The sequence below is a fragment of the Arachis ipaensis genome, chromosome B7 (assembly GCF_059453495.1).
Source record: "Arachis ipaensis isolate K30076 ecotype BB chromosome B7, ASM5945349v1, whole genome shotgun sequence".
Classification (NCBI taxonomy): domain Eukaryota; kingdom Viridiplantae; phylum Streptophyta; class Magnoliopsida; order Fabales; family Fabaceae; genus Arachis; species Arachis ipaensis.
The window spans coordinates 90,143,821-90,168,546 of NC_142442.1; the positions used below are offsets into that span (position 1 = coordinate 90,143,821).

A 24,726-nucleotide genomic window follows, 5' to 3' on the forward strand; every position below is an offset into this window, starting at 1 on the left:
CGACCCAACTCCCAGTATGCCATGGTCATACAAGAAGCTAAATGTTACTAACTTGTCCTTCCTAACTATTATCTATTATTTAATATATGAGCCTGTGCCTTGTTAGAACGTTGCCAATTTTACGAGTAACTTTTTTTTTATTATATCATTGCGAATAACAAGGCAAAATAAACAGGCATACAATGAGAGAAGTAGAAAGGAAGCATAAATAAACATAGAAACACAGCTGATAATATACATCATGTACACTATAACAAAACATGTAGCGTTTACACAAGATCAAGTCAGTTTACATCCTCGTCATCCTAGGTAGCTAATATATACACGACACTCCCAGGGCCTGGCCCATACAAAAAGCCACTAAACTGGCGCCTAGGCTAGCCTAACCACTATATAGCTCCTAGCTCTCGGGTGTACTAACACAAGTGAGAGACTAACTAACAGATAATGTCAGACTAGAGTGTCATCAAAAGAATGCCCCTTCCGCAGTCAAGCTATATCTACACGTGGCCGTTCGGAGAATCGCCGTGAGGCTCGTCTATCTCCTCATCCTGCTCTATCTCTATCTCAGGATCCTCCTCCTCCTCATCGTCCGCAGCTATAGCTATACCCTCAGATCCACCAGAAGCACTGCTGTCACTATGTACAAAACCATTCGCAAGCACAGGCCCGTTCGCGTATATAGGGGTTACCCCATCGTCCGGTAGTGCTGGCTCATCAGGCTGTGGAAAGTCAGGGATCGGCTCAGGGGGAAAGTCCCACTCTGGTGGTATCACAGGTACGTAGTCACCAGCTAACTCGGGCTCATCAGGAACGATAGGCTCAGGTTCCACCTCATTCAAAGGTTGAGCTAGTACCGGGTGCTCAGGATCATCAGGAAAAGGATGTACAGGTGCGTCAGGATGTAACCAGGATAAAGGAAAGTCGTAAGGAGCATCAGGGTCAAAATACGGGCTAGACAGAGGATGTTGAAAAGCTCGATTAGGTAATGTATATCATCTAATATGAGGCTCCAATCCCATGATGAAGTAACTGTGATGTACCGGATCCTCGTAGACGTAAGGGTCCTCGAACTCATAGAAGATCATGCCCGTCTCCATCTGAGGGGGAGGAAGGGAGAGAAGGGGTAAGAACTGGGGAGTTCTTAGTAGGGTCGGGGTTGTTAGTTACATTCATTTATTCGTTTTCGATTAGCAGATGGATAATAGAACACAGTAATGTAGTAAACAGAAGTTAAAAATAGATAGAAAAACAAAGAACAGAACACAAGCAGAAGAATACAAGAAGATAAAGCATAGACATAACACTCGAGCAAACAAACATAAAGAAATAGATCACACACAAGTAGGAATGCAACAAAGAATAATGCGCAGACAAGAATGATGCATGTCTAGCCCTAGCGCAGGCCATGAGCTCATGTGTCGGTTAGCACCTGCATTCCCGACATTTATCTGGTCACGAGTTCACGATTTCCCGGATACAATTTTCCGTTCAAATAAATGCGCATACAATTATTAGCAGCTCTATTGAGATAGCCTTTGCTTTCTACTCACAGGAAATATATACTCTTGGGAACGGAAAATTACTCTTGGGTTGCCTCAGGGCAACAGATAAATAAACAAACATCTCTTGGGTTGCATTAAGCAACAAACAAATAAATAATATCTCTTGGGTTGCATTAAGCAACAAATATATATATATATATATATATATAATATCTCTTGGGTTGCCTCAAGCAACAAATAACTTTTCAATAAGCCTTCTGCTCTTAGTCTCTTTACCCTGTTCTGATTTCTCTGTTTAACTTCTGTATTTAAAGCATATGTAAATTTCGGTATGAATAGTTAGCATGTCCCAAGTATAGGTTCATTAAGTCTATACTGAAACAGTTTAACTTTTCATATAATACCTAACCCTAGTCGCAACTCAAGTACTAACTAAGTTGCCCTAGTTCGTTCACTAGTCTCTGTCTGTTTTTTTGTCATTAAAACTTTACAGACTTTTTCTTCGATCTTTATCTTTTCTTTATCTTTTTATCTTTCCTTTATCTTTGCCTCACTAAAATGTTTTTACCACTCCCTAAGTGTTTTATGAAGGTAATTATGAGATTCTGCACTTAAAGTTGTCTTTCTAAAGCTTTTACAGAAAACTGTCTTTTCCGCATTATTTTATTATTTTATTAAAATATTATTTTTAATTAAATATTATTATTTAATATTTTATTATTATTTATTATCTTATCATTAATTTTCAAAAATTAACTTACCTTTTACTTTTAACCTTTAAAATTCACTTTTTACCACCCGTAACTTTTAATATTTCTACTTTAACCACCCTAAATTTCAGAAATTACTAAATAACCCCTTAAACACCAAAATTTTTACTTCCTTGCCCTTTTAAGGATCTAAAGCTTGTTCTTCATCACACTCAAAGTGTTCTTCATGTTCTTCATAAATTCTTCAGATTCTTTCTCTGTTTTTACCCGTTTTTCAGTCTTTTCAACAACCGATTTTTATCATAATTCATAATAAATTAGCAGCCACTAAAACCCCATCTTTTCTACATGATTTCAACACAAATTGAACCCCAATTTAAGCCTAGGGTTTCGTTTTTCCAGCTGCCCCAAGAACATGAACTTTAAAGCTTGAATTTCATCAAATTTCATCAAAATTTCACCAAATTTTCACCAAGAATCAATCATATATGCAACCAATTTTTAGCACAGACAATTTATACAACATTCACACAACTCAAACACAAATAATCAAGATTAATTTCGTGACACCCTACCTGGTTTTGCTGCTCCTAATTCAGGTAGACTTTCAGGTGGTCCTTTAGCACTTTTTCCTCCTAAATCACATCAAGAACAACTTTAAATCCAAAAATCCTGAACTAACCAAATATCCCTCAGCACATTAGGAGGTGATTTCTAACCTTAGACTTGCTGGAAAGTCACATTTCTTGGCCCTCAAGTCAAGTTAGGCATGATTCCTAAGGAAGAACATCAAGAAAACACATATTTAAGCATGTTTCCTTGAAACCGAATCAAAAGAGAGATGGTGCAGCCAACTCACCTTGATTTCAGCCTTGATAAGTCATATGATCATGTAGAGTAAGAAGAGAGGATCATTTTGGTCGGATTGGAATTTTGATTTGAGTTTTAGTTCAGCAGAAATCAAGCTTTGAAGATTTGGAACTAAGAACTTTTCTCTCTTTTTCTCTCTACCTATTTTTGGCCACAAAGTGAAAATGAGCCAGCCTTGGGGATTTTGGGGGTGTAGGGTGAGTTGTGATTGGTTGGCTTGGAGGTGGATTAAAATAATATTAAAATATCTCAGGTGTATAACTACTAAAACTAGATGTATCGGAACACTTGCAAAAACATCTCTAAAAATTATTTTCTGAGCTACTAGCATAAATGACACTAGTAACATATTTATTATGAGAATAAGACATGTATAATGAGGCCTTAGCATTGCTAAAGTCATCAGAGAGTGCTGGTGCTAAGCTGCACCAGTAAACTGTGAACCCGGTTAAACCGATTTTCTGTTTTTAACTGAAACTGATCAGGTAACCTTATAATATCATTCAAGAAGCTTCTAATACTAATATAATGATAACATCATCCTATTATCTCTCTTCTCTCATAAATCGGGTCCGGTTTGTCAAACTGAGACTATTTACGAAAAATCGAATCAAAACTCCTAACCGATACGGTTCAAAAACTAGGTTCTTCATGACCGCGTTATCGAGCTTGCCTCGGAAGAGGTTCTAGCTTAAAGATAACATAATGACAATGAGAATTGAGATACTTGATGATATATCAAAGGTTTTCCCCTTACTAATCTTCCGGAGTTCTCCGTACTTTCAGAAAAGATCTCGCGTACTCGAAAACCGGGGTTGTTACACACACCAAGAGAATGAACGTAGCGCTCATTCAGTGAACTAAGCGTTCTACTGGAAAGAGAACCAAGCCACCCTTGACCCACTTATTCAAGGCCAAATCCAAATCAAAAAGCCCACTCCAAGTTTTGGTGACTAAAAATAGAAATTGTATAAATAGGAGTAATTTTGATTGGAGAAGAACTTTTTACAACACACTTTTCTTTTACTTTTCTTTTTCTCTTGTAATTTTCATTTTAGAATTTGGGGGAATTGGGATCAGATCTAAGTTTTCTTTCTGTTTGTTATTTCTTCTGCAACTTCTATTTTCTGTTTTGGGTTATCAACTCAGATTGAAGGACTCCACTGAAATTCTTCATCTGAGAATCATCTTTTACTTTTCCTTTTTATAGTTCTAAGAATTGGAAATTGGATCCGAACTTTCTTCTCTATTTTCATTTTATTTCTGCTGTAATTTCTTCTTTACTTTTTGGTCAAAAGAGTAATTGAGATCTAGATTTGCTTGCTGTTCTTGTTACTCTCCTGCAATTGTCAAATTTCTCTTTTAGGATTTCATAACTGAGTTAAGCTTTCTTGCTGTTTTGATTCTTCTGCAATTTTTCATTTCTGTTTTAGTTCTTCTGCAATTTCTCTTCATCTCGTACTTCTTTAATCCACTGCACTTCTATTTTCTAGTTAAATTTGAATCCCAATACCCAAATCCCTTTATTCTTAATGCAATTTAAGTTTCTTGTCAATTTAGATTCAGCAAATTTCAATACCTTGCACTTTAAGTTTTAGTTATTTACATTTCTTGCAATTTAAGTTTCAGCTCTTTTACTTTCTTGCAATTTAAGTTTCTACAATTTACTTCTTCTGCACTTTAAGATTTTGTCAATTTAACTTCTCCCTTTTGTTTCTTGCAATTTTACTTCTGTTAATCAAGTTTTGCTCAAATCATCAACTATTCTCTTAACTAAATTCATCACCTAACTAAAGTTGCTCAATCTATCAATCACTGTGAGATCGACCTCACTCTTGTGAGTTATTACTACTTGATGCGATCTGGTACACTTGCCGGTGAGTTTGTGTGAAATCATTTTTCCCTCATTAGTACCTAGATCAATGGAAGAGCTATTAGTAGTATCGATAGAAGAGTAAATAGTGCCTTCTTCAAATAATGATTCGGAATCAACCTCGGATATGGTTGGTGAATTGGTAAAAACTCTTTTACCACCTCCAAAGGCCAACCGTCTCTGAGCTTGCCTAATGTGAAGCAAAGTTCTTTCAATCTCAGGGTCAAATGTAGCTAAGCTCGGATCCGGTAAAGAACACGTCATTCAATGAAGGAAGTATAAAGCTCATAACAATAAAATGAACTAAACAAAGACTAATCCTAACTAACAATTGAACTAATAAACAATCAAGGAAAATGCAAGTATGCACATATCAACATATTTACACTAACCAATAACATGGCACTCATGTGCAACTCCCTAGCAACGGCACCAAAATTTGATGCAAGAATTTTGTGTCGGTATAGAATTTACCAATAAAATCCCGTCGTGAGTATAGTCTAAACCAACACGGAATCCTCATGTCAAAGTTAGAAAATGTGTCACCATAATTCAAATCAATAACCGGGAGTAGGATCCCGAGTCGTTCTCCCTAGGAGTTGCTCTAAGGTGCATATCATTGGTTAGGAGTTCTCTTGGTGTTTTGGAGTTGGGTACAAGAAAAGTAAATGGACATGAATTGAAACAATCAGTAATTAGCATTTGGAACAAGGAACCGAGAAATCAAGCTCATAAAGGTGAATGATAATAAATCAATGTAAAAGCCTTGGCTAGGGGGTGAGAATTGGAAGTCCTATCATCATAGTCTCCATCAAATGTGACCATAATTCGTTTTTGCTCCACTTAGTCAACCTCTAACTATAAAGGAAAGTCAAGTGGAGATAATCAATTTGAGTCCAGAAGTCCTAGTCAAATCCTAAGGAAGGACTAGCTTTAGTCGCATGCAACTCAATTAGCAATTTCCAATTATGAATCAACAAAGGACATTGACAATTCAAGTGTCTCCAATTACCCAACCCCCAAGCCAAGAATGAAAAGTCTACTCCATAACTATAATTTACAATTCATCAAACACTTGGTGAACAAAATTGAAAGACATTGTGAAATTGAGAAGAAAATTCAAATCAAAGTTATCTACTATAAACAACTAATAACAATCAAGCAATTAACAATAATGAACATGAAATTCCTCAATGCATTAATAGAAATCAAAGTAACAAGATCCAAATCTAAGATCCTACAGCTCCTGTGAAATCGCCAGCCACGATTTCACTTAAAATGTCACGTTCCGAGCATCACGTGTACACGTAGGCCACGCATACGCATCCCTTGGCTTTAGCGATCCACGCCTACGCGTAATGCATGCGTACGTGAGCATAGAGTTCTTGCGTAGCCACGGGAATGCGCCAGCTTTTGCGCGCCAATCCCAGCAACACGCTGGTGAATGGAAAATTGATGGTTCAGAATTCACAAATGAATTCTCGTTGTAAGTATAGTTTTTAAACCAAACAATAATCCTTTCATACAAAAGATTTTTTGTCACAAGTACAAAACCCTATATTTATAAATCGAGGTATTTAAACCTCGAGTCGTCTCTCAATGGAATTGCAGGGTAGTGTTCTTGTTATTGGTCATGGACATGTATATTTTGGGGTTTTGATTAGGAAACAAGGAAAGTAAATGATAAAGGAAATCAAATGACAAAAAGATCTTGGTAAGGTTTGGTGATGAGCGGATAATTTATACACTTTTTGGCATTGTTTTTACATAGTTTTTAGTATGATTTGATTTGTTTTTAAATAAAAATCACATTTCTGGACTTTACTATGAGTTTGTGTATTTTTTTGTGATTTCAGGTATTTTCTGGCTGAAATTGAGGGACCTGAGCAAAAATCTTATTCAGAGGCTGAAAAAGGACTGCAGATGCTGTTGGATTCTGACCTCCCTACACTCAAAGTGGATTTTCTGGAGCTACATAAGTCCAAATGGCACGCTCTCAATTGCGTTGGAAAGTAGACATCCAGGGCTTTCCAGAAATATATAATAGTCCATACTTTGCCCGAGTTTAGATGACGCAAACTGGCGTTCAACGCCAGTTCTCTGCCCTATTCTGGCATTAAACGCCAGAAATAGGTTACAAGTTGGAGTTAAATGCCCAAAACAGGTTACAACCAGGTGTTTAACTCCGGAAACAGCCTAGACACGTGTAAAGCTCATGTCTCAGCCCCAGCACACACCAAGTGGGCCCCGGAAGTGGATTTCTGCATTATCTATGGTAGTTTACTCATTTTCTGTAAACCTAGGTTACTAGTTTAGTATTTAAACAACTTTTAGCGATTTATTTTGTACCTTATGACATTTTCATGTTTTACATTGTATCTCTACGGCATGAGTCTCTAAACTCCGTGATTGGGGGTGAGGAGCTCTGCTGTGTCTCGATGAATTAATGCAATTACTTCTGTTTTCTATTCAAACACGCTTGTTTCTATTCTAAGATATTCACTCGTACTTAACCATGATGAATGTGATGATCTTTGACACTCATCATCATTCTCAACCTATGAACGCGTGCCTGACTACCACTTCCATGCTACCTTAGATTGAGTGTGTATCTCTTAGCATCTTGGTTCATGATCAGAGTCTTCGTGGTATAGGCTAGAATTATTGGCAGCCATTCCTGAGATCCGAAAAGTCTAAACCTTGTCTGTGGTATTTCGAGTAGGATCAGGGAAGGGATGACTGTGACGAGCTTCAAACTCACGAGTGTTGGGCGTAGTGATAGACGCAAAAGAATCAACGAATTATATTCCAACATGAGTGAGAACCGACAGATGATTAGCCGTGCGGTGACAACGCATTTGGACTATTTTCACAGAAAGGATGGATGGTAGCCATTGACAATGGTGATCCACCAACATACAGCTTGCATGGAAGGAGACCTGCGTGCGTGAAGAAGAAGACAGTAGGAAAGAAGATATTCAGAAGGTAGAGCATCTCTAAAACCTCAATCTGTTCTTCTTTACTGCATACAAGTACTATTTAATTTATGCTTTTTACTCTTTATAAATATAATCACTCTTATTATTGATCTCCTGACTAAGAATTACAAAATAACCATAGCTTGGTGGTCATGGATCTCTATCCTTATCACTAACCACAACATGATAGTTGCAAGGATCAATCCCACTAAGTCATCCCTTAACTAATAGTAAAGGAAAGTCAAGTGAGCTATACCAATCCCAGTCCATAAGTCCTAGCTCTCCAATAATTGAATTAGTGAGAATTAGAGTTAATGGCTATCAACTATCAATCACTTGGACATTAGTAACTCAAGAGTTCCTAAGTTACCTTCCCAAGCCAAGAACATAAAATTCTACTCTAAAATCCAACCAAGCATTTCATCAAACACTTGGGAGGCACAAAAGGAAAGCATAGTAAATTGACAACAAGATTGAATTCTAACAACAATTAGATACAAAGAATTAACAACAACAATCAAAGAAAACATAATAGACATGAATTACCTAAAATTGCATTAAAAGAGAATAAAGGAGCAAAAGTAGATCCACAACAAAGTATAGAAATAAAATAGAAGAAATTACAACAAGAGAATGAAAGAACAAGATATAGAAACATAGAATTGAAAGGTAGAAGTAGATGAAAGCAAAGATTAAAACCTAGATCTAAGAGGAGAGATTAACCTAAACCTAATCCTAATTATAGAGAGAAGAGAGAGCTTCTCTCTCTAGAACTAACTAATCCTAATTCTAATGTGTGTGTATGATGTGAAGTGATGCCCTCCCCTTCAATCCTTGGTTTCTTTTATCTTTTCCCGCCAAAAACTCTGCTCCAAATGGGACCAGAAACCCTCCAAAATCACCAGGCACGAGTTTGACTAAAAGAATCACGTGCGGCCTTCGGCGCGTACACGCACAACACGCGTACCCGTCCAGGGAGCTTTTCACAATCCATGCGGGAGCGCATAGTGTGCGCGTGCATCCATGCCATTTTCCAAATCATTGGTTTTTCATGATTTCTCCACTTTGTATGCTTTCCTTTCACTCCTTTGATCCTTTCCTAGCCCTTTCCAATCTGAAATCACTAACAAACACATCAAGGCATCTAGTGGAATCAAAGGAAGATAAAAATCATCAAATTAAGGGTCTAAAAAGCATGTTATCACATCTAAGCACAAATAAGGAGACAATCACAAAATCATGCTATTTTATTGAATAAATGTGAGGAAAGGTTATCAAAATGCTCTAAATTCAACACAAGATAAACCCTACAATTGGGGTTTATCACACACATCCATGCATGCATGTAGGCCACGCGTGCGCGTCGATGCTAATGCTCCAAAGATCCAATTTTCATGCTCCTTCCACTTATGCATGCTTCCTTCCTCTCTTATAGGCCATTCTTGCCCTATAATCTCTGAAATCACTTAACAAATAAATCACGGCATCGAATGGTAAATGAAGAGGATTAAAATGTGGCATAATTGAGGCCAAAGAAGCATGTTTTCAACTATGAAGGAAAATTAGAAAGGAGACACAAAACCATGCATTTTGTATGAATAAGTGCGAAAGAATATTGATAAACCTCTCAAATTCGATACAAGATAAACCCTAAAAATGGAGTTTATCATACATCAGGTTCTAACCAAGGAAGAATGGGCAAGGCCCATTGGGCTAAGTCAGGACAGCAAGACGCCCAATAATGCTTTTCAAATTCAGTGGGAAGCATAATTTATCATTAAATTTCGAAAATGTAGGCCTTTGTTTTAGTTTGTTTTGTGGTTAGAGTTTGTTAGAAGATTTGTTAGTTCTAATTTGCTTAGTAGTACTATTTTTGAAATTTAAAATTTAAATCCAATCTGATCTACATTAAAGATAAAATATGATTTAAATTTCAAGATCTTATCTTATCTTTTTTAGTTTGTTAAGGCCCTATTTAAACTTCTTTGGTGAGACCATTTACAGAACTTTTGATGAATAAATTTTCCGTTGCTTTTAGCACATTTTTATTGTGTGATTAAGTGAGGTGAGTAATTTGCTTTTCTTGTTGTATGAAGCAGATTGAAGGATCCAACACTAAGGTGATCTACGTGGTGGTTTCTTTCAGTTTTTATCCCTTTGATCTAGGTTGTCAAGGACAAATTCTTTGAAGGTCTAGTAGGGAGCCCCTTCCGGTGACCTAGGTTGCAAAGAATAGGTTTCTTAGAGGTCTAGTAGAAAAAACTTCATTGATCTATCTTTTTATGTTTCCGTTGTGTCTCTTTATGCCAATAAATTCCTCTTCTTGGTTCCATTCTTTTCTTGTCCCCTTACCATTGGGATTTTAATACTTAAATTTATTAAACCCAAGTTAATTTCTTATCAGAATCTCTAGAGGAGTCGATTAGACTATGTATGCATCTGAGCCATACACATTCTATGCAAAATGCAAGACATATGGTTATGGGTGCAATTGGTTTATCTGGGCCAGCATGATTCCCAAGAAAGGTTGTTTTTAGATATGAAGATACAACGGGAGCACACATGCACCATGGGAAGTGTAACAACCTAGTTTCTGGAGAAACGAGACTTTTTTTGAAGAAACGAAATTTTTCAAAAGTTCAATGGAGGAAGCCCCTCCAAGCACCTCTGTTGTATCAACAAGCACCTCAATCTACATCATCATTATGTCTTCTCTAAGAAAGCACCTCTATTGAGTTAAGCTTGACGACACAGTTGCAAAGAACCTAGTTTTTTAGCCGCGTCGGTTAGAAATTTTAGATTTTGGTTTCGTAGTAAGTTTTAGTTTGACAAGCCGAACAAAATTCATGAGAAAAGACAAATAACAATATCATATTATTATTATATTAATATTAGAGTTGCTTGAATAATAATATAATATTATTTGATTTGCTTTAGTTAAAAATAGGAGATACGTTTAACCATACTCACAGTCTTCTGGTGTCAAGTTAATGGCCGAACTCTCTAATGACTTTAGCAATGCTAATGCTTTATCATATACCTTCTATTATCATGCTTATTATGTTATTTGTGTCATCTATACTAGTAGCTCAAATATTAATCTCTAGAAGTGTTGTTATTTGTGTTATAATTCATCTAGTTTTAGTAATTACCCACCTGAGATATTTTTTGATCAACCTCCCTATCCAACCAATCACGGTTCTCCCCCACCCCCAAGATACTCCAAGCTTCTCATTTCCTTCTTCTTTGGCTGAAAATAAGGGAGAAAGAGAAGAGAGAAAACTTGTAACACCTTGAATTTCAAATCATGATTTCTCCGAAACTCAAACTCAAATCAAAATTATGAACTGACGAAAGTGATCTTCTCTTCTTCCTCTTTAAAACCATGTGACCTTTCTCGGATCAAAATCAGGTGAGATAGTTGTTCTCCCTCCTTCTTCAATTTGGTTACAAGTAAACCTTGTTAAACTTGTGTGTTCTTGATGTTCTTCCATAGATCATTTACTTAGCTTGACTTATGAGCCAAGAAACTTCAATTTCTAGCAAGTTTGAGGTGAGGAATTCTATCCTAACATGATGCCAAGGGTACGTTCAATTTGGGGTTTGAGGTTTTAAAGTTGCGTTTGATTGGATTTATGAGGAAAAGTAAGCTAGGAACACTTGGATGAGTAGCCGATATTTGGAGCTTCAAAGAGAGGGAGGGTTTGGTGAAATTAATATTGATTAATTGTATTTGAGTTGTGTGATTACTGTATGGTTTGCTTGTGCTTGAATTTGAATGTTTCTATGTTCGATTCTTGTTGGAAAATTGATGAAAATCAAGCTTGAGGTTTCAATTGCATGGCTACAGAAAAAACCAAAACCCTAGCTTGATTCCACCCTCAAATTAATGATGAAATCAAGTTAAAATCATGGGGCTTTGGTGGCTGGAAACTTAATTTGAATTATGGTAAAAATCGTTTACCGTAAAAATAAAAAAAAATAGCTAGAATTCAAGAAAGAATTTGATGAATTTATGAAGAACAAGAAGAACACTTTGAGTATGATAAAGAACACCAAACCCTAATGCTTTGATTATTTTGGGGTGGAAAGTATAAATATCAAAACTTTAATGGATTAAAGTATGAATATCAAAAGTTAAGGGGATCAAAGTAAAAGTACCAAAAAGTTGGGGGTTAAAATATAATTTTTGAAAGTTTTGGAATAAAATATTATTAAAAATATTATTTTATGAAAAATAATAAAATAATTATTAAAAGACAAATTTTCCTTCATAAAATACTTAGGGAGTGGTAAGAACATATTAAGGAGGCAGAGATGAAAGACAAAATAGGACTTTAAAGAGATTATGAAAATTGAGTTAAACCCAAAAATAGTCCTTGAGATTCACGAAATGCACCGATTTGATCTCCAACTTTCCAATTGCACTACTTATGTCCCCGAGATTAATAAAATACACCTAATTAGTCCCTTTCGAATTTTCCGTCCAACTTGCTTCCCAGCGGGAGTGGCCTGGAAAGAAGCAAGGATGCTGATGAGGGTAATTAGGGAAATAAGAAAGCTAAGCCAACTGTTAGTCTAAAGAGATAGATGAAGCCATTCACATACACATATTGTGGAGTAAAGGGTCACACCAAGAGAGAATGTAAAAAAAAAAGAGAGCTGATGAGATTATTGCTGCTCTTGCAGTTACAACAGCTGTTGTGGCAGCTGCCAAGTCCAATAAGACAACACTGCCAATAAGGCACCACAAGTAGTTAAAACTCCTCCTAGTGTAGGTATCCAAAATCATTCTCATGTTTCTGATACTATTATAGACAACCTTTCACCACCAATGGTTGCACATCAAGCAACAGAAATTGACTTATCCCAACCAAACTATGGTGGAACACATGATGAGGTAAAAGTTAATCTTAACATTTGTTTTTTACTTTTTTATCATAGCTCCTTGTTCACATTAATTCAAACAAACAATAAATTTCCTAACTTTACTCAAGCACCACCACTACCGCACCAAAAAGACCACGTAAATTTTCAACCAAAAGGAGGAACTCACCTCCACCAGTAACTACTTCTGTTGATCCCATTCAAGGAGAAAGTGCTGCAACATCTTCTAGGTTGGCTAGTTTTTTGAAGTTTGTTCCAACTACGGGGTTCAAAATACCAAGGAAGAAAAGCACTTGATATTGGAGCCACTAGCTGCTGATGTTTGATCATATATGGAATTAGGGCATTGGTTGTTTTTTTTGTTTCCATTTAAAAATAACACATAACCAAATTGTATGGTTTCTTTATTTTGGTAGTAAATACTTTACAATGACCGTTTAAACTTTGAGATCCTCTTGTGTTTCTTTCTGGTAGTTGTTTTATGGTATTTATCATTATGTGTTATATTGACAATGTCTTAATTATAATTAAAATTGCTATTGTTAGTTTACTTGTTCTATTCATTTATTTTGGGTTTTAGTTTCATAATCTATCAAAATAGACCACACTAATACAACATAGAGTGACTATACATTCATAAACAAATACTTTCATCATTCATAAACAATATTGTTAAATTTTTACCAGCACAACTAAAACAACAACTAACAAGAAAAAACCAGCAATCCTAACGTTTGTATCGTCAAAGCTAGATTGACGATCACTTCTTCATTGTTATTTGTTGTAGCATCTTCAAAATTTCCATTATCATCTTCTACAATGCTTGTCCATTGAAAAAACCCATACCATCTTTTTTCACTATTCTGTGTGCAGCAAATTTACGAGTTAGCATAATATAACTCAACAAAAATTCTTAAAGAAAAACTCATGTTGTAATTCAGGCATCCGAAGAAGTGCTTATTTGGGTGGGTATCTATTCCAGACCATCGGAGCATAGGGCGGCACCTACACCCACACTACTCTGGCACTCGCGACGCTCTGCTATGACTACGCATCCTTATCGTTGATCGAATAAAACTCCCGTTACCTTCATTTGCACATCCAACTATCATTCTAAAACGAGATAATAATAATAATAATAATAATAATAATAATAATAATAATAATAATAATAATAATAATAATAATAATAATAATAATAATAATAATAATAATAATAATAATAAGAAGAAGAAGTGGTGTGCTACTTCTATATTTAGGGTTAAAACGGGGATCAGAGACCAAATTGGGTTAAACAATTTCAATTGCCACCTCCTGTAACTATTACACACTCCAGGATGCCAGGTCAGTGCCAGGTCACTCCCACCGAGAAGCAAGTTGGACAGAAAACGAGGAAGGAACTAACTAGGTGCATTTTATTCAATCTCGAGGACATTAGTAGTGCAATTGGAATGTCGAGGACCAAATCGATCCATTTTATGTATCTCAAAGACTATTTTGGGGTTTAACTCAATATAAATTAGTTAAGAAAGCATAAAAAGAACAACAAAATATGCACTATAAAGAGAAACAAGAAAGGAAAGAGACAACGATCAAGATTATAAAACTAAGGATGATATTGAGAATGATTATGTGATGACCTGCTGCGAGGAGGCAGCCAGAAAGATGGTGGTGCGACCACTGAGATCGCTTTCGTGGGATACACAACAACTGAGGGCTGCATCTGTAAGCTTAAGACCTGGGGTTGCTTATAGAGGATATCTAATCATACAGTTTAGAATGCCGCACCTATAAGATAGAGATTGCTTACAAATGATATGAATGCATATGTTGGCTATAGGGTGCCACACTGTAAGATAAGAGGCTTACAGCAAGTATGCAAACTGTAAGGCATTACCTGGTTAAAGGACTTTGGGTAATGTCAGAAGCGGGTATATAACTAATAGATGAGCTCATTACCTGCATTAAGACTAGACATGCATCATTCTTGTATGCATGATGAGCGAATATTTTATACGCTTTTTGGCATCATTTTCATATAGTTTTTGTTATGTTTTGTTTAAGTTTTATTATATTTTCATAGTTTTTAGTGCAAAATTCACATTTTTTGATTCTACTATGAGTTTGTATGTTTTATGATGTTTTTAGGTATTTTCTGGCTGAAATTAAGGAGTCTTGGCAAAGTCTGATTCAGAGGCAAGGAAAGCGTTGCATATGCTATTAGGATCTGACCTTCGTGCACTCAAACGAGCATATCTGAGGCTATAGAGGTCTAAATGATGAGTTCTCAACGGCGTTGAAAAGCTAACTTCCAGAGCTTTCCAGAAACATATAATGGTTTATACTTTTTTTCGAATGAGCCTGCCCATTCTGGGCGTTAAACGCCAAGGAGCTACCTCCTAGCTGGCGTTCAATGCCCCAAAGGAGCCCTAAAGCTGGCGTTGAAGATCACATCTTGTTAAAGGAGCATATCTGAGGCTACATGATAAACCCATATTTCATGAGTTCTTTTGTGCTTAATTAGAGTAATTTATTCAACTCTTCACCTACTTATTCACATTAATTGCATGGTTTTACTTTCCCTTCCTTATTATGTCATATTGTGAAAAACATGTTTCCTAAGCTTTAAAAAATTAATTATTTTAATTACCTTTATTTCCATTCAATGCCGTGATTAGTGTGTTGAGTAGCTTCAGGTTTCCTAAGGCTGAATGACTTAAAGGATGAAAAAAGGAAACATACAAAAATGGAAGGAGAAGGCAAAATGGAGCTTTAAGGAAACTGGTATCCACGCGATCGCATAGACGACGCGATCGCGTGCCAGAAGCAAAGAAGCAGCGACGCGGCCGCATGACTGACGCGACTGCGCGCCTTGAGTAGAACACCCACGACGCGGACGCGTGACTGACGCGACCGCGTGGAAAGGAAAAGCTCCAGATGACGCAACCGCGTGACCCACGCGGACGCGTGACAGAGGCCACGTATCAGAATTTACAGAATACGCCCCCAGCGAATTCTGAAGCCCTTTTTGGCCCAGATCCAAGTACAGACAGCATAGACCAGAGGTTATAAAGTGTGGGAATGCACCCATTCAAGGGGAGCTCGCATAATTTTAGTTTTCAATGATTTAGATTTAGTTGAGAGGGAGATCTTCTCCTCTCTCTCTTTTAGGATTTAGGATTTCTTCTTGTTTTAAGAGTGACTCTCAATCTAGGTTTTATATTTCTTTGTTTTAAACTTCCCTTTTACTCTATTTATTTATTTCAGTATCTGAGTTGGCTATTTACCTTTATAATTGGATCTATGAATTCTTTTATGTTACAGACAGTTATTTGAATTAATGATATTTGAGGTATTTTCAGTTTATGATTGTTCTCTTTGATTTAAGTTATCATTGTTTCCCATCTAAGGACGTTTTCATTATTTCAGCAATTTTACTTTTTTCCCCTTTTGGTCCTGGTTAAGAATTCAGTAACTCAACAGTTATTAAACTCAACGTAATTGATAATCGTTATCTTGCTAATTGAGCTGAACTTAAATAATCCCAACCTTTTCTTAGGAAATAATTAGGATTCAAAAGTCAATTTAATTAGTCCCTTGACTTTCCTTTGCCCTGGTAAAGGTTGACCAAGTGGAGTTTAGATTCAACTTTCATTATAGTTAAGAGAGATAACTAAGTTGGACCTCTAATTTCCATTATCTTGCCAAAAGTTGTTTTACAATTATTATTTATTTTTAATTGCCATTTAATTCACTCGTCATTTAAATTACTTGCTTCTCACCTTCTAAACCCCGATTACAACCTTTATAACCAATAATAAGAACATACTTCCTCGCAGTTCCTTGAGAAGATGACCCGAGGTTTGAATACTCGGTTAACAATTTTTAAGGGGTTTGTTACTTTTGACACCCAAACGTTTGTATGAAAGGACTTTTGAAGGTTTAGAAACTATACTTGCAACGAAGATTTATCCGCAAATTTCTAGACCACGCAAAAGTCATCTCATCAAAATGGCGCCGTTGCCGGGGAACTGCTAACGTGTGCCTTATTATTGGTTATTGTAAATATTTTTCTTTTGCTTGTTTATTTATTTTTGTTTTTCCTTTTTATCTTTATTTGCTACTATGAACTCTCACCCCTCTCGCTTTGAGTTTAGTTCTAATATTGTTAAAGGAAATAGAAGTTACAGCAGGAATGTGCATCAAGGCAGACCAATCAAGGATGGATGGAACCAAGAGGATCTAATCAACCCTTTTGGCAACAACACCCTCTGAGATATCCTGGACAAAGACCATTCTACCGTGCATACCCAGCTGAAAGACATGGTGGACAACCTTGTAACTACCAACAAGCCCTACCCCGTGCATATGAACCATCCTTTCAACATAACCTCGAACCACCACACTTACAAGCTTTTCTTCACCATTCGCCATCATATGATCCTTCCTTACTCCAATACCAATCCAATCGTTCCCAATTATCACCACTTTCCTTTGTATCATGTCCAAGTCCGGCAAACAGCGAAGCAGAGGATCGCCTAAAAGAAACAGTAATTAAATTTCAAACAACCATTCAACAACTGGAGCAAGCACTAATTCAATGGGCCACTAGGCGCTCAAATATACAAGGATCAACCACAGCTCCATGTGGATAGCCCGATGAAGAGCGTAGCATGAAAGAAATACTAGAGACTTCAGTGGACAAGACAGAGAATGAATTCGTACTAGAACAAGTGGAAGAAGCTGTCATTGTTCAAGAAGAAGAGTTGGTTGAAGATCTAGGAGATGCTGAACTTCCTTGGGAATCCAGAATTGAGGAAAACTCCGTCCAAGATGCTACAGTTGATGCTAAGGATGATACCGTACAATCTCCAAGGCAAGTCGTTTACGAAGAATCAGACGGAATAATCCAAGAAGCAAATTTCCTTGATGATGATAGTCACAAGTCTAGTTCTCCTAGTGATGAACTTGCATCCGCAAGTGAATTCTCTGAGATCGAAGAATTTTTCCCAAGTGAATATGAAGATGATGTGGAGGTAGATTTCTCTCAACCACCAATCTATGACTCGAGTGATGAGGAAGACATAGAAGACTTTGACCAGGATACAGATACAATTGAAGATCTTTGCAAGGAAGTGGAAGAATTCACAGAAGAGCACAAGGAAACGAAACTTGCAGAACCACCAAAAACACCTATCCCAAGGCCATTACCACCTAATACAAGCTTCAAGTGGGTACAATCCTTAACTTATAATTTTACTTATTCACTTGAATATGGTTTGCTCGAAACAGATGGCCAACTTAGAGCTCTCTGCGGCTTTAAGAGTAAGAGGGAATTGGCTCGTACTCAGAGCTGGTGCACTAGGTTCAATAAGGTTCCACGCTTCACCTCGAAGTACACGGATTGGTGTCATGCTCAATTGCATGGATCACGGAGAACGTTTGGTCACCACAGTGAGATTCTACTTTTTAACCCACCCGAATGGAAACTTACAAATCAAAATGGAGGCGGATCTAAAAGCACAGCTTGGGATCATGGATTATATTCTGACATTCGTCATCACGGGAGGCTGAATATCTGTTTGAAGCTGCTCAGAAGCTTTACATGCCTAGTTTGGGACCCCGGAGGCTATTGGCATTCCAAGCACTGGTGGAAATTTTTGGACGAATTTAAACATAAGCCACCATAACAAGATACTCTTCCAATGTCCAACTTAAGGACTTTAACTAAAAGTGCTAGGTGGGAGACAACCCACCATCGTATGGTCGCTTCTTTCTCAATCTATTTCTTGTTTATTGTTTTCAATTTACCTTTTTTTTATTTTAACATTAACCTGGAATCATGCATAGCATTCATGTTAATCACTGCATCCTGCATTTTTCAGTTAAAAAAAAAAAGGTAGCACGACGCGACCGCATCCCTATGCGATCGCGTCATATCGCAAAAAACACCACCCATGCGACCGCGTGATATATATATCGGCGTAAGGATCCAACGAACAGAAAGTTGTACTGGAATCGTGCGACTCTTGTGCGTTTCGCACAAATTGGCCCACGCGATCGCATGCCCCATGCGATCGCGTCACTTACCCAATACCAATCCCACGCGACCGCGTGAGCGACGCGATTGCGTCGTATGGATTGCATATCACCCCAAAAGGAGACAGAGAGTTGTGCTGAAACGGCGCTGGAGTCGTGCGTTTAGCACGAATTCCAGCGACGCGATCGCGCGACCCACGCGATCGCGTCACCCCTCTTTCCCCCCGCTCTCATGCGATCGCGCGCCCCACGGGATCGCGTCTCCCCCATTTTCACCCCAACCACGCGACCGCGTGCCCCACGCGGCCGCGTGGATTCGAAAATATAACCCCCCAGCCACGCGAACCCTATTAGTCGCGCAGCCCCCCTTCACCCCCAACCCTCTTCTCCTTCTCTGTTCTTCTTCCCCCCAGCCACTGCCAGCCAGCCACCACGTCACCACCCCGACGCCGCCACCGCCCAGACGCCGCCGCTGTACCACCCCCTCCCCTTCTCTCTTCTTCCTTCTTCCTCTCTCCTCCCCTCTCCACCACAGCCACCTCCGCGAGCACCGCCCAGCCACCGCCAGCCATCCAGCTGCTCCCCCCTCTCCGCCAACCACCCCCTTCAGCCAGCAACAACCACCGCCCTCGCTTCCCCTATCCTCTTCCTCTCTCACTAAACCTAATACCTCCCTCCGCCACTGCCCCCTCAACCGCCACCGTGACGCCGTGCATCACCACCGCGCCGGACGCCGCCGCAGCCACCTTCTTCCCTGTTCCACCCCTTCCGCTTACCAGGTTCCGCAACACGCAACCCTTTTTATCCTTTCGTCACTTTTCTGGATTTTTTATTCCGTTTATGTTCATGATTAGGATAGCTAGCCTTGCATGTTGTAGTGGATTTTTAAGTTGTTAGGTAGCTTAGGCTGTGGTTAGTGGATCTAGGTCTGTTTACTTGCACTGTTCTTACTTCTGTTTTATCCTATGTGCAAATCTGTTGCTGCTATAATCATGATTCATATGCTGCTTTCTTGTATGTTGCTGCTGTTTACATTGAGTTTTTATGTTTATTTTATATCTATGTACATGCAGCTTGATTTTTTAACTCATATGAACTGATATGATTGCTGTTTATTTTCCGGGACAATCCAATTTTAGCCAGAATGCTGCCCAAATTTTTTTGAAAATTGTTTTCATTCTTGTTTTGGTTTGGCAACTCTGTTTTACTCTGCTTCCCCCAAACCATTTCATGAATGCTAGGGCCACTTTCTTATCCTCTTTGATTTCCTGGTTCATAACCTGCATTTGTGATTCACTGATTCCAATTTCTGATTTCTTTATTTCTATTTGAATCTGCATCACCCTGTTTTCTTTATTCGATTATGAGTACTTCTATTCTTACCTGTGAATCCTTGTTATATGGAATTTTTTCTATGCCACTTACTTTCCTAACTCACTAATTTTAATTTACTAATTTCTTTTTACCATACTAACCCTCTTGATCTCTTTTCTGATTACTTTCACTTCCTCTAACTTTCTCACTATGGCATATTGAATTTTTTCTCTCCATTTAACATTAATTCAATCACATTTCAATTATTCATTTTCCTTATTCTATTTCTGCCTTACCGCTTTGAGTTTCCTTTGTTTAAATTGCCTATTTGCTTTCCTATTTTATCAATTTCCTGGTTTTCTGTTTTTCAGGATGTCTGCCTCACAAAGAAAATGCAAAGGGAAGGCTACTGGCAAGCGCAAGCGAGGAGATTCCTCCCAGTCCATCATTGCTCTAATGCACGATTCCTCATGGCGGGAGAAGAACTTCACACAGCAGGAAAAAGCTGACCAGCTGATCCCTTCGACTGATCCTATAAAATTTGCAAACCGGTACTGTGAGCTGAGGTACCCGACTTTTGCAAACTCCAGAAATCTATACCTGGAACGTACCTTGAACATTCCAGAAACCCTCCAGCAATACACCACTGAGCAAATCAAGCAAAGGGGCTGGTTCTTTCTGGAGAGACCACTGACAGAGGTCAATGCATCTTGGGTACGGGAATTCTATTGCAACTACTACCTTACTACCCTAGATGCAGTGAACCTGAGGGGAAAGCAAATTCTGGTCACTGAAGAGTCCATAGAGACCATTCTCCAGCTCCCAGCCAAGTCCGATCAGCCAGATGGTTATGCACAGGCTGAGGAAGACATGGGCCAGATGCGGTTTGATTGGGATGCTGTGAAGGCACGGATAGCTCTCGACCCTGCTGTTCCTTGTGAGATGGGTCAGGACACCACTATGCCTAGAGGGATCAAGAGAGTGTACTTGAATGATGAGGCTCGGCTATGGCATCAGATCTTGAGCAACTATGTGATGCCAAGTACTCATGAGACTGAGATCCCGGCTGCCATGATCACCCTCCTTTGGTGTGTGCTGGAGGGTAAGGACCTGTACTTGCCTCGTTTTATCCGGCATTATATGGCCAGGGTCCACGTCCGAGGCACCCTCCCCTTTCCTTATCTGGTTATACGGCTAGGCGGTCAGGCTGCTGTGCCTTGGGAGGATGCCGATGAGCGACCACCAGTAGCGGACTGCAGGAAGATCATCCCTCACAGCAGGAACTTCCTTGCTTTGGGCTACAGACCACCACCTGTCACTGCTACTGATGAGACAGCCCCTCCGTCTGCTGGACCCTCTTCATCCACAGCTGCCCCAGCTGCCCCTGCTGCCACCACTGCACCTCCACCCACCTCTGAGCCGGTTTATCGCCTCGTGCATCGTCTATTTCGCCAGCTTGATCAGATGGAGCGCCGTAACAGGCGCCGGTATGAGAGATTGGAGCGCCGCAGCAGGCGACGCTATTCACATCTGAAGCTGATGATCAGACAGGACACCGACATCCCCTCCGAGCCCGATACACCATCAAAGCCATTAGAGGAGGAGGAGGATGAGCACGAAGAGGAGCCTCATTCCCAGGCGGAGACTCATCAGCAGGTAGGCACAGAGCACGCTACACCACAGCAGGAGGCCCCACATCAGCTTGAGGCTGCAGATCTAGAGATCCCGATCCAGTCAGTCCCCCCTCTACAACAGCCAGACTCTCAGCCCACCACCGCCACAGAGACCCCAGCTACCATCCCTACCAGTGGTGACACTCCTTCACACCCGACTTGATTGAGCATTGGGGACGATGCTTCATTTTAAGTGTGGGGAGGTCGCCATCTCTGGCGTTTATTTTGGTGAACTACTACATACTTTTTCTTTTATTTTGGATATTTTTCTATATTTTTCTCTTTTTCTTTTATTGCTATTTTCTGAGTACTTATACATTGCTACTTGTGTATTTTACTCTATTTTCTGCATTTTGCATTTTTTTGTTCATATTTTAGTTATTTAGTTTAGTTTATAATTCTAACTTATTAGTGGATCAATTAGTATAGTTTACCCTTTTTACATAAGATAGCTTAGTTATAGCTTAGTTTAAATTGACAAATAAAAAAAAAAGAGTAAGCTAGGAACTTGAACATAATAGATTTAGATCCATAAAACCTTGTATATATAGCATTACATGATGTAGTTAAACTGACAACATTTCATCAAGGAGAAACATTAAAACTTCAAAGGCTACCCTAAATTTCTTTTTAAGAGAATAATGAGAATTTTTAACTAAACCTGCATGACATACATAAGTGATAAATGATTTTTCAGCTAGAGAACACATAGCCTGTGAGTTTTGAGCTTAACTGTATGGTTACATTCAAACCATAATTTTTATTCCTGTGTGTTCCAACCTTCTTTCTTATTCTGGTGTTCTTTACTTTGTTTTAGTCTATATGTCCGATTATAGAATATATGTAGATCTCAAAATAATGATTGAGGCCATCATTTGATTTTAGCTCACTTACCCCAAATTAGCCTACCTTTTACATCACCTTTGTTAGCCCCCTTTGAGCATTTAAAAAAACCCCCTTATTCTATTTTAACCAAATTACTAGCCTTAAGTAGAAAAACAAAAGAAAACCCCAAGTGAATCCTTGGTTAGCTTAAGATAGAAAATTATAAATAGAGTAAAATGTGGGAAACTTATTGGGGACATAGTTGATAAAGACAAAAGGTAGAAAATTAAAAAGAATAAAGCAACTCAAAATTTTGGGGAACAGGCTCATGAAAATTCAAATTAATTAAAAAAAATTACCATGTGTATTAAAAAAAAAAGTTAGTTTTCAAGCATGTAAATAAGGGGGTACAAAAAAAAAGAACTCCCCAATGCAAAATAAAAAGCAATGCACATGGGATAAAAACAAGAATTGAAACATGAGCATGTGACATCAAAAGCGAGAAAATAGGGAGAATAGGTAAAGAAGCATTGTTTTACTAAGTATGTATATTAGGTGAGATCTTAGTCTAATTAAGGATTCACTTATTAGCTAACATAGCCTTATACATATATCCTTACCCTCTGCCTTGACCCCATTACAACCTTAATTAAAGACCTCATGAGTTTTGGTATGACTATGTTCTATAATTGTTGATTGGTTAGACGAAAAACAAGGTTATAGAAAGGAAGAATAAAAAGAAAAATAGAGTGGTTAACCCAATAAACACTGAGTGATTAGAGAGAAAACACAAAATCCAGTGAGGGTTCAAAAGCTCATTAACATTTATCTCTGATTGTCTTGCAAGTTTTTTCTTCTCTCATCTCGTTTGCAAAAAAGTGCTTTATTATTTGAGGGTTAGCTATATATGTATATATATCTCCTTGAGAATGTGAAATAATTTGACTACATGTAGGCTTTATATATGAGAGGATGAATTAGAATTGCATGACTCAATAGGTAGATGCATTTAGCATAGGTTGCATTTCATAACATTCCATCACTTTAACCTCAATAATTTGACTACATGCTAGTGTTTAAGTGTTGGGAGGTTGATAAACCCATATTTCATGAGTTCTTTTGTGCTTAATTAGAGTGATTTATTCAACTCTTTACCTACTTATTCACCTTAATTGCATGGTTTTACTTTCCCTTCCTTATTATGTCATATTGTGAAAAACATGTTTCCTAAGCTTTAAAAAATTAATTATTTTAATTACCTTTATTTCCATTCGATGCCGTGATTAGTGTGTTGAGTAGCTTCAGGTTTCCTAAGGCTGAATGACTTAAAGGATGAAAAAAGGAAACATACAAAAATGGAAGGAGAAGGCAAAACGGAGCTTTAAGGAAATTGGTATCCACGCGATCGCATGGACGACGCGATTGCGTGCCAGAAGCAAAGAAGCAGCGACGCGGCCGCATGACTGACGCGACTGCGCGCCTTGAGTAGAACACCCACGACGCGGACGCGTGACTGACGCGACCGCGTGGAAAGGAAAAGCTCCAGATGACGCGACCGCGTGACCCACGCGGACGCGTGACAGAGGCCACGTATCAGAATTTACAGAATACGCCCCCAGCGAATTCTGAAGCCCTTTTTGGCCCAGATCCAAGTACAGACAGCATAGACCAGAGGTTATAAAGTGTGGGAATGCACCCATTCAAGGGGAGTTCGCATAATTTTAGTTTTCAATGATTTAGATTTAGTTGAGAGGGAGATCTTCTCCTCTCTCTCTTTTAGGATGTAGGATTTCTTCTTGTTTTAAGAGTGACTCTCAATCTAGGTTTTATATTTCTTTGTTTTAAACTTCCCTTTTACTCTATTTATTTATTTCAGTATCTGAGTTGGCTATTTACCTTTATAATTGGATCTATGAATTCTTTCATGTTACAGACAGTTATTTGAATTAATGATATTTGAGGTATTTTCAGTTTATGATTGTTCTCTTTGATTTAAGTTATCATTGTTTCCCATCTAAGGACGTTTTCATTATTTCAGCAATTTTACTTTTT

At 38.2% G+C, this 24,726-nt stretch overlaps 1 pseudogene; it reads right to left on the reverse strand.

The window, feature by feature from the left end:
• Positions 1-500: 500 nt before the first annotated feature.
• Positions 501-1,100, reverse strand: LOC148553321 (uncharacterized; annotated as a pseudogene).
• Between the last annotated feature and the right edge of the window lie 23,626 nt (positions 1,101-24,726).